Genomic DNA, 14217 nt, shown 5'->3' on the forward strand with positions numbered 1-14217 from the left:
ACATACACTCAGGTACACACACACACACACACACACACACAAATAAATAAGTATTGAGAAAGAAACACACACACACATACACACATGGCCAGAGAGCCAGAGCCAGAGAGAGCAAGGGAGAAAGAGAAAGAGGGAGGAGGAGGAAGAAGAAGAGGAGGAGGAGGAGGGGGGGGAGGAGGAGAAGGAAGAGGAAGAGAAGATGTGGAAAATGATGTAACTGGAGAACCACAATATAGCATACAGGGTTAGTGCTAGGATGGTAAATGGACTAGCTTGAGGAGAACACACCAATACTTGGGTGTGTCCTACTCTTTTCAACCCTCACCCAGAACCCCACTTTCTTTGAGTTTCCCTTTTGCAGATCACACTTATCCATGGATAAGCCACACTCTCCACAGCTCTTTTCTGGGAAGACACAAAGTCCCTCTTTCTTAATACCTCTTCTTCTTACCTCCTAACAAAATAAAGATTTTTAGTTCTGTGCCAAAAGGTCTGGGACAGAAGTTATTTTCTGTGCTAAAGAGATAGTTCAGATTTGGCTTGTGTTGAGGTCTCTAAAAGATTAAGGGGAAACCCTGTCTCAAAAGACAAAAAAAAAAAAAAAAGATTAAGTGGACTCCCCAGGTTGATGAGTGTGGTAGTGTGGAGCTGTGTTTCTGTCCCTTGACTGCCAACATAATGATAACAAAGAAGTCAGTGTATATGGATGTTTCAAGGAAGGAATGGTGAATGGTGTCAAATATTACACAAATTTTATGAAATGAAACAAAGAATTTAAACATCTATTATCTATTTAAAGTGATTCATTGGTGGTATATGCAGGAGATTTTTTTGTGGAGGGGGGTGGGGGGCTGAAGAAATTGAGTCTTTAGTTTGAAAGATGAGGAATGAGGAGGGAAAAAGAAAAGAATAGAAGTGAGTAAAATGCTAAAAAGCATAAATTCAGGAGTAGTAGAAATTATTGACATGAAGCTTTGAAGAAAGAGTTGGCTACATTCTGCTTTATATGGCAAAGGGGTTGAATTCTATGTAAGTGACTTTCAGGGGCTGGGGAGAGGGCTTATTTGGTAAGTAATTGGCTTGCAAATGTGAGGATGTGAGCTTGGTCCCAGAATCCATGTAAGCAGAGCCCAGGTGTGTCCTTGATGTCATAGTGATGGAAAGGCAGAGCTGTACAGATCCCTGGGACAGCTTCTCACCTCTGGACAGCCAGCCCAGCATATCTGGCAAATATCGACCAAAACCAGGGCAGACAGTTCCCAAGGAATGAACTCCAAAGTTGAGTTGTGGCCTCCACACTTATGAGCACACACATGAAGGTGCACACACACACACACACACAGAGAGAGAGAGAGAGAGAGAGAGAGAGAGAGAGATTGACTTTCAGAGCAAGGTAAAATGATCCAAAGAAATGCTAAAACAGTAAAGGAGACCTTGTTAAAAATGATTAATTTCAAACCTTTGTGTTTAAAGGAAAACAAATGCCCATGACTGTATCAGTGTGTAGTAGGACATGGATGGTCGAATGTTGGCTTCTCTAGCAATTGTGGAAGCACAGCGTAGACAGAAGGTGTCCTGTGAACATTGCTGCTGAAGGGAAGCCAGGGAGAGGTGCCCATGACCAGAGAGGCCTGCTGTCTCTGCTGTAGCTCTGACAAGCTGCTTTATATAGGACACAGTTCCAGGAATGACACTGCCCTTAGCGTGAGTCAGCACCTCTGGGACTGTCACAGTTTTACTGGAAGTACCACCTTATCTTCATGAACAATGGCTTTCAGGAAATATGATGGGAGACAATTTCAGAGCTCTGACTTCACATTTACTCTTCAGGGTCGTTTTTTTGACCAGCATTGTTTTCATTAAAAAAGTACATGTGGCGTCAGTGGGCAATCAGAAGCTGCCAGATTCCACCCCAGACCAAAGGTGGGGCATGAGCTAGTCTGGAGCCAAAAGGATGGCTTTTAAGGTCAGATGGATTTGGGCATAAGTTCCAAATGATGTTCATTATCTGTGTGGCCTTGGGCAAGTGGCAAGTTATTTAGCCTTTTTGAGATTCAGTTTCTACAGCTGTATAATCACAGACAAACAGCTTTACAGAAATGTTGTGAAATACTTTAAATATATACATACATTATATATATATATACATGCATGAATGCATACATACATGCATAAATACATACATGCATACATATATATATGCATACATACGCACATGCATACATACATACATGCACATATGCACACATACACATATATATGCATGCATATACCTTTTACACTTAAGTTAGGGAACCAACTTAGGTGCCCAACAGTAGAGGTATAGATAAAGGAAAAGTGGTTTATATACATAATGGAATTTCCTTCCTTCACCAAGAACAAAGCTATGCGCTAGAAGGAAAATGGATGCATCTGGAGACAATCATATTAAACAAATTAAGTCAGTCTTGGAAAGACAAATATTGTAGGTTTCCTCTCATTTGTAGATCCTAGACTCTCTCTATATATACACAAAACCATCATGCACATACAACATGGAAGAAGAAGTGAAACTCAGTAGGCCCCTCACTCCAGGGCAGTGCTTCCCAACCTGTGGGTCATGACCCCTTTCACAGGAGTTGCTTAAGACCATAAGAAAACACTACTCCTAAGAGTAGTGACAATACAGATATGAAGTAGCAATGAAAATAGTTTTACGGTTGGGATCACCACAACATGAGGAACTGTATTAAAGGGTTGCAGCATTAGGAAGGTTGAGAACCACTGCTCTAGGCGATCAATGGGAGGGGAGAGGGGAGTGGAGAAAAGGAACAGCTATACTCAATGTCAAATATATTGTTATATGAAAACAGAAGTAAATAGATGTAAAATAAACACTGATTAAGTAAAAGGAGATGAAAGTGGGTGTGTAATCTTAGAATTCATGAACTCAGCCTTGGGGGTTCTCAAATTCAAGGCCAGCCTATACCACACAGTGAACTCTAGGCAGTGTGAGCTACCTAGGGAGGTTATATTTCAGCACTAACAGGAAAATGACTGTGTTTGCTTTTCCTTGAATAGGGACAGCTGCTGGCATAAGACTGAAGCTGTGCCTTTTGAAATAATTTGATGGCTCCTCTAATTTCACCTTTGTCTTGGTTACTTTTTTGTTGCTGTGACCAAGCCTGCTCAGTCAATCAACAGGTTCTCCAGTGCAGGAGTGAGTATTAAAAAAAAAAAAAAGACAGACAACATTGTAGCATGGCCCCAGTCAACTTTGAGACTGAAGGCAAATTTAATTTTCCCAATCTGCTTTTTATACCATTTTAATTATATGCAAGTATTAAGGGAAAGCAGTACAATAAGGAACTAAAAAGACAATAGTCAAGGAACAAGCAAGACAATGAACACAAAGCCCCACGATCAGTCCCGTGATGGCTGTTTCTAAGGATGTCCAAGATATCTGAGCCTTTGATCTACCCTAAAACCAGATTCTTACTTCCCCGTCTTTGGCCAATGTCAGATTCCTGCCTGAAGCCCATTTCCTTGTCCTTGGCCAATGTCAGACTCCTGCCAAGCAGTACCCCAAAAAGGCTCTCCACATTGCTGGGATAAAATAACCCTGCAAAAGCAACTTAAGGGAGAAAGGGTTTCTTTTGGCTCCATCACTGCAGATGGCGTAGACAATAGGAGACTGGCTGGTCACATTGTATTCATACTCAGCGAGCAGAGAGTAAACAGGAAGTGGGACCAAGGTATTAAAAAGCCTTAAGGCTTGCCAGAGATTCCATCTCTTAAAAGTTCTACAAGCCTTCCAGAGCACATCATCAGGAAGAATCAAGTGTTCAAACGTGAGCTTAAAAGATAACAGTTACTTTTAAACCACAGCAGTCAATATAAGTATCAACAGTTAAAAATACAGAGTTTATCCAAGAGACCAGCATCTTGGTAGTTTTCTATGTTTCGTTTCTCTCATTTTTCTACTACTGGAGACCAAACAGGGAGACTCATTTGTGCTGGTCCTGGACACTGGCATGTGATTGTCCTGTGTTCTGTCATTCAGCTACTCCCCTGGCTTGTGGGGAAATGTTTCTATAGAGATGTGAACACTTCTGAATACCAAGAAAGGAAAGAGCAAATTCAACCACAGAGAAATTAAAAATGTATACATTCTTGAACCACCAGCGAATGAATAAACAGAACATTTCTGTCTTGTATACACTCTCTCCGACAAGGCACAGAACTGCTCATATGAGAAGTCACAGAGGAGATGTGGAAATCAGGTGACCATGAAAGGGGTTCTTGTCACACAACAAGATTATGGGTGGGGGAAGGGCATGCACAAATTTTTTTTCTTCTTCTTCTTCCTTCTTCTTCTTCTTCTTCTTCTTCTTCTTCTTCTTCTTCTTCTTCTTCTTCTTCTTCTTCTTCTGCTGCTGCTGCTGCTGCTGCTGCTGCTGCTGCTGCTGCTGCTGCTGTATGGGTCTGCTTAAATAGCTTTGTTATATTTGCATGACGTTTGATTAGTGACTGTGATGAGAAAAGTCTCTATCTACACAACATGTAAAAAAGATAAAGAATAGTCAGGATAAGTGACCATATGTAATCTTAATTGTGACTTGATTTTGTTGAACTAGAACTTGAAGCCAGGACCACGTGCAAGGTTCTCTACTAATAAGTTGCATTTCCCACTCCTCCTCCTCTTCCCCTCCTTCTCTTCTTCCCCTTCTTCTCCCGCTCCTCTTCTCCCCACCTTTTCCTATCTCCTTCCTCTTCTATTCCCCCTCCTCCCCATTCTCCCACCCCTCCCTCCTCTTTCTCTTTCTTTCCCTTCCCCTCCTTTTTAGTTATACCAATATGTTCATAAGAATAGAGTGATAGTGCTGTAGAAAGGAGATATTTGAAGGGCAGAAAAATACAATGTCAAATACCATCATGCTATTATAAAAGAAGAGAAGTAGGAAGTGTTTAGGGAACTGGAGACATGGCTCAGCAGTTAAAAGTACTTCCTGGTCTTTCAGAAACTCAGGCTTGCTTCCCAGATGCTGATTTTTATGCCCAGACATCTTCTGTCTACAGTGCAGGTGATGCTATGGTCAACACCTCTGGTTTCAATGTTATGTAAAAATTATTTTCCATCATCTCCAATTGTTCAATGAAGAGCTGATTCAGCCTATGACTGGGCAGAGGAAATAGAAGGCTAGACATCTGATCCCAGCTGGGGGAGGGGTCCCAGGAAAAGAGAGAGAGAAGAAGAAGAAGAAGAAGAAGAAGAAGAAGAAGAAGAAGAAGAAGAAGAAGAAGAAGAAGAAGAAGAGGAAGAGGAAGAGGAAGAGGAAGAGGAAGAGGAAGAGGAAGAGGAAGAGGAAGAGGAAGAGGAAGAAGAGGAGGAGGAGGAAGAGGAAGAAGAGGAGGAGGAGGAGGAGGAGAAGAGGAGGAGAAGAAGAGGAAGACGAGGAGGAGGAGGAGGAGGAAGAGAGAAGAGAGAAGAGAGAAGAGAGAAGAGAGAAGAGAGAAGAGAGAAGAGAGAAGAGAGGCCATAAGGCAGAAGGTCCAGGAAGAGTTGTGATCAGCAGGTTGCCAAAGGATTCACCACGAGGACACACATGGAGCAAAGCAAGCCATGGGAAAACTCAGACTGAAGGTAAAGAACCACTTGGCTGGGAAATAGCTTAGAAGGTTACAGTAGATGAATATCTGCCTAGTAATATCCCTTAAAGCTTGTTAATAAACTTAATAGGTCTTTGTGTCAATTACTTGGGAGCTGGAACAGGAACAGATAAAGCTATCACCCTTAAATTAATGCCTATACTCTAGTAGTTTCAATGACTCCTGGCCTCTGAGCGTATGGGCATGGATGTGGCATACAGACATACACGCAAGCAAAATAATCCATACGACTAAAGTAAAAAAAGAAAATCACAGTAAAAACTATTTAGTATGTATTTGGAAAATCATATTAATTACTTTGTTGACATGACTTAAGTACTAGAAAATAATAATATCACTTCCATTGTTTCATATTCGATTTTCTTCCTATATGGACCTTAAGTCCAATTAGAAAGCAGTTGTTTCCCACCAGCATGTGAGAGCAATTTATGGTTCCTTGAGACCCTTCTTTCCCGTTCCCACTGACTTGCTAAAAACCATTAAATTATATTCCTGAAGCTTGCTACTAAGATCTATTCCCTTATTAGGCTACTTCCTCATCCTGAAACTGACTACCAAGGCCCAGCTATTTAAGTGTTGAAGTCCAGCAATCAAAAGCCCCCTTTGGTTCATCTAATTAACACTCCCAGTCAAAGTATACCAATGTATCCTAGCCCATTCTAACTTCTTAAAAATTACACCTGCAAGGTCATTGGCTGCTCTTTTTCTGGCCGAGTCAGAAAATAGCCACTAGAACTTTTCTTCCCCCATTAACGAAGGATCTCTCTGTAAGAACAGGTATTTGGGTGTGGTTTGTGCCTAATCCAGGGGTCTGAAGGGGAGCCCCTGCTGTGCAGGGGTCTCATAACCTCCCTGTTATATTCTCACATAGAGGATTCAGAGCTAGAAAGCACATTTGAGAGAGTACATGTGGCATTTGTCTTTCTGGGTCTGGATTACCTTACACAATCTTTTCCAGGTCTGTCCCTGGACCTTTCGTATCCTGAATGCTTCATGAGTTTGTTTTTCTTTACAGCTGAATAGTATTCCATTGTGTGTATGCAATGCATTTTCCTTATTCATTTGTCGGTTGAAGGACATTGTGTTGTTTCTGTTTCCTGGCTAGCGTGAATAGGGTCTCAAGGAACCGTAAATTGCTCTCACATGCTGGTGGGAATCAACTCTTTCTGGTTGGACTTAAGGTCCACACAGGAAGAAAGTTATGCCTGCTGTTGAACACCCAGCCAGTCTCCCAGGACTAGACCAGCAAGTTCTTACCATATTCTCAATATTCTCCTTATTCTCACAGGTAAGTGTAGTTACTACCCATTGCCCAAGAAGCAAAAGGGGCCATTACTGACAATCGCAAGTGGGCACAATTCAGAGATCAATGGATCACAGGTTTCCCATTCAGCAATGATGCATCCATATTATAGCTCTTGCATCTGCATTTTGGAACATGGATGCGGGGGTGGGTGATGGGTGGGAAGATCATAAAACTCAGAGTACCAAGGGATGGACTGTGAAAGTCTATTCTAGAAATGGCTGTATAAATAAAGTTAGAATAGTGGCAATATCAATGGATGTATTAACATAGCAGGGGGTTGATTTTGTAGGGTTCCACCTATAAGAATTATAGACAACTAAGGACTACAGGGAGAAGGGGAGTTAGCCTCTCCCAGGATTGTCAGAGTGGTCAGCCCTGAAACCACACACACATACACACACACACACCAAAAATGGACTCGGCAGGTGGCATTTGTATATTTTGCATACACATGCACACATATGTATGTATGTAACAACATTATCAGAAGAAAAAGAGGCTATCAACCTGAGTGCTGGCAACATGGGAAGGGGTGGAGGGAGAGTTCTAGGAGTGGAAAAAGTGACATAATTCCATTTCAATTAAAAACATATTTTAGAGAGCTACTGGTTACCACCAAGGTGTGTGTGCCATTACTGCAACCTTTGGGTCATCACTACATGCCGATTATGTATGTCCCCCATAGGTGTCATGCATGGGTAAGACTGTTAATTGTGTCCCTCCTTTGGAAGCTTGCATACTGTCTTCTGATACCATGGAAGTTAGTTCTCAGTGAGGAGACAATCAGGGCAGTTCCAGCTCAGGTGCCTCTAAAGTGCATGATGTCTTCAGCAATAGAGATTTACCTTCTACCTCCCAGGGTCAAGCAAGAACAATAATGATAGCTAATGTTTGAGAGTCTCTTGGACAACCACGACCAACAACTCAAGAGAGGTTTTCTCGTGCTTCGTTTAGATGATCTTTGGCTTCTGGAGGGACCATTGTCAACCCAGCTAAGAAAATTTTATTTAAATTTTATTTATATATAGACATATGTTTTATAGGCTGTTTTTTGGTAGTTAGTTAATTGTGTGATTCCATATGGCTTCTTTAAAATATGAGAGGGTTTGGAAGGAAAATAAAGAAAGGGGAAATGATATAACTGTATTACAATCTCAAAAAATAAATGGAGTGATAAAAGCATATTTTAAAAAGAAATGTGTATATTTTAGACTATGCATCTCTTTGTTGATATATGATCAATAACTTCCTTTATCACAAGAGTGATACAGAATGATGAATAATTCTAAGTCAGCATATCACGGAGACCCTTGCAAATCCATGAAAAGCTACGCTATTCACAATGACTAGGATGTGTTATTAGCCTAGATGTCCATCAACAAATGAATGGATAAAGAAAGTATCATACATACACAGGTGAATTTTATTCAACTGTAAAGAATGAAATTATGACATTTTCAGGAAACATGAGGTTGGAGATCATATTTAACAGAAATAAGTCACACTCAGAATATAAATATTAAATGTTTTCTCAAGCATAGACTATAGATTTAAATTTATATATACAATGGGTCTACAAGATAGCTTGGAGGAGAAGGGTGACAGAATTTGATTCTGGGGTCACACACAGTGAAGGGACAGCCCTGACTCCTGACTGATTCCTGAAAGTGAGTACCATGTACCATGTACACACACATACACACACACACACACACACAAATACACATAAAATGAATTTGTATATACATGATATATAAAATGTACATATATATATATATATGATATGATAACGCAGAAACGGGATCAGGAGAGGAAGAGGCAAAAGAAGGGGGCAGGGAAGGGAGGAAGGAAACTGTAAGGGAGGAGTGGAGAGGACTCAGAGAGGCACAGAAGCTGAGTGAAGAGAACAATAGATAGGAATGGAAAAGGCACAAGGAAACACATTGCCTATCGTACTAACGAAAAATATTAACCAAATCCCAGAGTGATATAAATAAGCTTTCCACAAGACACTTACAAGACTGACATAAATGTATTTCAGCATGTGTGTGTGTGTGTGTGTGTGTGTGTGTGTGTGTGTGTGCCTGGTGTACTGTGGACCCTGTGAAGAGCCCTGTTGACTCCTGAACGCTGGGAAGACATTACAAGCCTGCACAGGATGTTCGCTGGATGTCGAGGCTAGCAGGCTTGGCTATGGGCTCCAGCTGCTCCACAGAAGCTGAGATCTTCAGCACAGGGAGGCTCTGGAGACTACACCAACTTGGCTGTGATGACAGCTGGTGACCTTGTAATTTAATTAGAAAAAGAAAGGAACCCCACCTTGCTAGAGGATCCCGTTTCTAGCCTTGCTAGAAGGGTACCCTTCCAGTACCCTTTAAATGGGCGGCTGTCATGAGTACTAAGGACAGAGCAGGGGGATATTGACAAGTTCTTCAGGCTGTAGGTTTGGTTTGTAACTTTTCAGAGTGCTTAAGGACTTGGGGTTTTATTAAAGCAGGAGACACAGCACCAGCCCAGCAGTGCACTAATAGAAGTCGGTTCCAGCCGCAGCAGCTGCTGGGGTTCCCTAATTTCCCCAGAAATTAAGAGAAACTCATCTGTTTTTAACTGCAAGGCTGCTGCTAGTCTGTAACCCCAGCCTTTAGCAAAACATGGAGGTGCACCCGCAGCAGAGGCGCAGCCGCGACTCCTTAAACCCCCAAGTGCCAAGGATAGACCACGCGGGCTCACCTTAGCAGGATGCTGCCTCTTCGTGCCAGAGCTCTGTCCTCATCTCAGTGTAATTCACTGCTGACAGAGAGAAAGCAGGGAAAGCATTTAAATCCTCCTTAAATTGATGCAGCTTAGCAGGCTCAGCTTTGAAGCCCTCTGAGTCCCGAGGGCCTGGTTTTCCCATTCAAGATAGAAGACTGATCTGCTCATTCCCCCAAAGTAGGTAATTAATTCTTGGTAGTGTGCTGAAAGGCAGGTTGCTTTCCTTGTGAGTCTTTAAAAGACTCTGGTCTCTACCCGTGGGTCTTGAAATAGACTAGTGCCTAAGAGGTAAGAAGAGAAGTAGCAATAATAATTACAATAACAGTGAATCTATTATAATCTTGAATCCTGAGGATGTTTTCAAAGCATGGCTCTCCTATCTGTCATCTTCTCCTCTGGTGAAAGAGGTAACAGAGCCAAACAAGGCAAGTCAACTGAACAAACACTGGATGTCTAGTATATGCTTGGTTTTTCTGTCAGGCATTTTTGGATGGAAAATAGAATGATTGTAAATTGTAGCTGAAGGGACCCACATACTGTGGGGTGCTCCCCTCTGGATCCCAGACTAAGCACATACCACACCCAGACACCAATTTCCAAGTACAAATCAGTTGCCAAAGGATCCTTCATTAAGCAAGGCAAAGGGACAAGATGGCTGAATCCGGAATCAGGCGGAAACATCTGCAAGTGTTAATCTTGAGGAGGGAAAAAGGAGAGAGAGGTCTGTGTTAGAATGAGCTAGGATGAGTTGGGTATTTTAATCAGATTAGTCAAATTTTGGTTCCTGGGCCTTGATGGTTGAACTGTTGGAGGTAGGTGATTTTAGGAATAAGCCGGTGGCCAAATAAGGGAATAGACCTTGGGGGCTAGTTTTAGCAGCATGATCTAATGGTTTAGCAAGGAGGAGAAGGGGAAAAGCAAAATTCTCTTCACCATGTTTGCTGTGCTATGGCCTGTGTTTGCCATGCCAGGGCCCTTCAGTGGTGTCTAAGAAAAAGCACTTGGAGCCTCTGAGCAAGAGCTCTAATGACAGTCTTATCTTTCAGGTTGGTAGAAGCCAGGAGTCAGTTCCTCCATTCCAATGGACTTCTGTAATATCCACAGGATTTAGGTCATGGACAGAGGTGACAATGGCCAGCTTTCTAGGATTCATAACGTTTCCCTCCCTCCTCCTTCCTCCCCTTCCTCCCCTTCCTCCCCTTCCTCCCCTCCCTCCCTCCCTTCCTCCCTCCCTCCCTCCCTCCCTCCCTCCCTCCCTCCCTCCCTCCCTCCCTCCCTCCCTCCCTCCCTCCCTCCCTCCCTCCCTTCCTTCCTTCCTTCCTTCCTTCCTTCCTTCCTTCCTTCCTTCCTTCCATTTTTTTGAGACAGGGACTCATGTAGTCCATGCTGGCTTTGAATAATTAAATTCCCAATTATTACAGAAGGTCTTACCTATCTCCTGAAACTAATTCACATCTTAAAAATGTCTTTTCCATATCATTTTCAATTCACCCAGTCTCCTCAGAGCCACTTCTGTCTTTGCCCACCGTATATAGTTTGCTTTTATATCTTGTTCGCTTTCAATTTAACAGGATCTGCCTAGGTTTTCTAGTAGCCTACTGAATGGTTTACTTGACCTTGACATCTGCTCCCTAGGTCCTCTCCTACCACTCCACTGTGCTTAAACTGTCTTTCCAAACATGCAACATTAAAAAGAGTGGACCAGAGCTAGTATTTATCCAGCCCTTGTGAAACACTAGGCACTGTGTTTAAACATTGTTTTTTATAAGCAAATGTGTATGAGCTGCCTCTGGTCCTTCACAAGTCAGTCTCTTTAAATCAAAACCCTGGGAGAGTAAAACCAACACAAAGACAGAGACAACACATGAATTTGTAATCAGTGCAGTAGGTTTTCTGTCCCATTGCTTTGGTAGAACACAGACTAAAAGCAACTTGGCAAGGAAAGGGTTTATTTCATCCTATACTTTACAATACATCAAGGGAAGCCACTATGTGAACCTGAGGCAGGGGCTGAAGCAGAGACCATGGAGGAATATGGTTTATTGGCTTGTTCCCCCTGACTTCATCTCCTTTCTTAAACAACCCAGGCCCACGTGACTGCGGATGGAACTGCAGTTGACTGCGGCTTCCTATATCCTGTATCAGTAATATAGAAAATGTTCTATGTTCTACAGATACACCTGTAGGACCATCAGATGGAGCAATTCTTCAACTGAGGTTCCCTTTTCCCAAGTCCATCTAGATTTGAGTCAGGGTGACAGCTGAGAACTATGACAGTCTTCTCTAAGTGTTTCATGAAGACGTCTTAGCGACTTCAGAGTCTTTATGGGTATCATTTATTCTTTTATTTGCATGGATGTATAGGTGGGTGGATGGGATACCTGCAACGTGAGTGTGTGGAGGTCAGGGGACAACTTGCTTGAGTTGCTTTGCTCCTTCAAACCTGTGGGTACCGGTGATGGAACTCAAATCATCAGGCTTGGCAAAGCATGCTCAAGGACAACTTGTCTAAGACGATTTTCTCCTTCTACTGTGTGGGTTCTGGGAATTGGTAAGCTTGGCAGCAAGTGCCTTTATCTAGTGTGCCAACTTGCTATTCCTTTGTATATTATTTAAAATTACCTGGTGACCTGAGGGGTAGGAGCCGTTATTTTCCTTGCAAAGATATTAATCTGAATGTAGTAGATTTGAGTCCTTTGCCCTCTTTCTACCCTTCCCAGTGTAAACACCTTTCCTTCCCTGTAGCATCAGTAGCGATGCTGCGTGAGAAAGCTCAGTCCATACTTCATAGATGATTATTTGCTTCATTCTAAGATCTCAGGCTCTGAAGTCTGTTCCCTGGATGGGCATTTTGTTAAATCATTAAATCTGGTTTTATCTAGATCATCGGTGTGCTAAAGTTATACATGCCTGTGTACATATGAAGAAATGTGGATGTGAAAAAAAACTTAAAAAGCAATTTTCTTAAAAATGTTATGGAAATATTAATATAGAAATAGAACAAAAGATTCAGTCATGAGTGTTAAAGGGAGACCAATTGCATTGGCTATTTTCTTAAGATGAGAAACCATAAGTGGGGGATGCTTGTTACTACTATGTAGATAGATGTGCTTGGCAGTGACACAGATTAGGGTCAGATATCAATGTCTACAGAGGTTTATATTTTATTGATTAAAAATTTTATCTATCTATCTATCTGTCTGTCTGTTATCTATCATCTATCTATCTATCTATCTATCTATCTATCTATCTATCTATCTATCCGTCTTATCCATGTGCTCACCTGCTCACGTGTGTTGCAGCCAGTTTGTGGAGGTCAATGCACCTGTGGGAGTATTGCTGTACTGTCTGTGAAGTAGAAATCAATCCCTTTCTTTTGTATACCTTCTGTTTGTCTGGAAATTTCCATAAGGAATGGCCATATCTAAGGTCAGGAAGATGTGATGTCACTCCTCTGGAGTAGTCCAGTGTGTCCTGTACACAGCTACTTGGCCAGGGTCCCGTAGGGTTGCCCCGGGGGTGTAAAATATATGGTGGTATGGAAAAGTGGAGCGTGAACAGGTGGGTTATAAATGTAGTCACATTAATAAATGGTTCTTATCCAGGATCTATAATAAGACATAACATTTATGTAATCCCCATCATACTCTGTGAGTGGCGTGAAATGTTAAAATCTAATTAACCTTTAATGTACTCGTCTGAAGATTATCATGTCAGTTTTCATAGATGGAAGTGAAGGAAGGAGGGCACATGTCTGGCTTGGGACTGCTGAGTGGTGTGGGTGAGACTTATAGGTAGTTGTCTCCATTTTTGCTTTGTCTGTCTTTTACAGCCTTTCCCTGGTTACACAGGCGAGACCTCAGCAGAGCTGAGGATGTGTGTAGGGAATGGGGAAGGCTGAGGATGTAGGGAGTGGGGAAGGTTGAGGATGTAGGGGATGGGGAAGGCTGAGGATATGTGTAGGGAATGGGGAAGGCTGAGCGTGCTGATTGATCTGAAGATTTAGAAAAATTCCTGGGTGATGGACTGGCTCATGATGGTAAGCGATGGAGGACGGAGGAGGCGGGAGAGGCACAATCACTTGCTGCCTATAGCAGCAGGACCAAGAACAGCTCTGGAGTACGCTGTGATATTTAGGAAACCAGATTGTGTGTGTGTGTGTGTGTGTACATATATAGCGTCATGTGTACTGAGAAGACTATATATATTCAGAAATATATAACACGTATGAAATAATAATATATATATTAAATGAAGGCCAGAGGCCATGAACTTGGGTGAGAATAAGGTGGTATAGGGAGAGTACATGGAAGCAGGTATGTTAGGATTTTATTGCTGTGCAGAGACACCATGACCAAGGCAACTCTTATAAAGGATATTTAACTGCGGCTGGCTTACAGGTTCAGAGTTCAGTCCATTATCACCAAGGCAGCATCCAGGCAGGTATGGCACGAGAGGAGATGAGAGTTCTACAACTTGTTCTGAGGGCAAACAGAAGACTGACTGTT

This window comes from Mus caroli, unplaced genomic scaffold (assembly GCF_978045245.1).
Source record: "Mus caroli unplaced genomic scaffold, Mus_caroli_1 scaffold_3, whole genome shotgun sequence".
Classification (NCBI taxonomy): domain Eukaryota; kingdom Metazoa; phylum Chordata; class Mammalia; order Rodentia; family Muridae; genus Mus; species Mus caroli.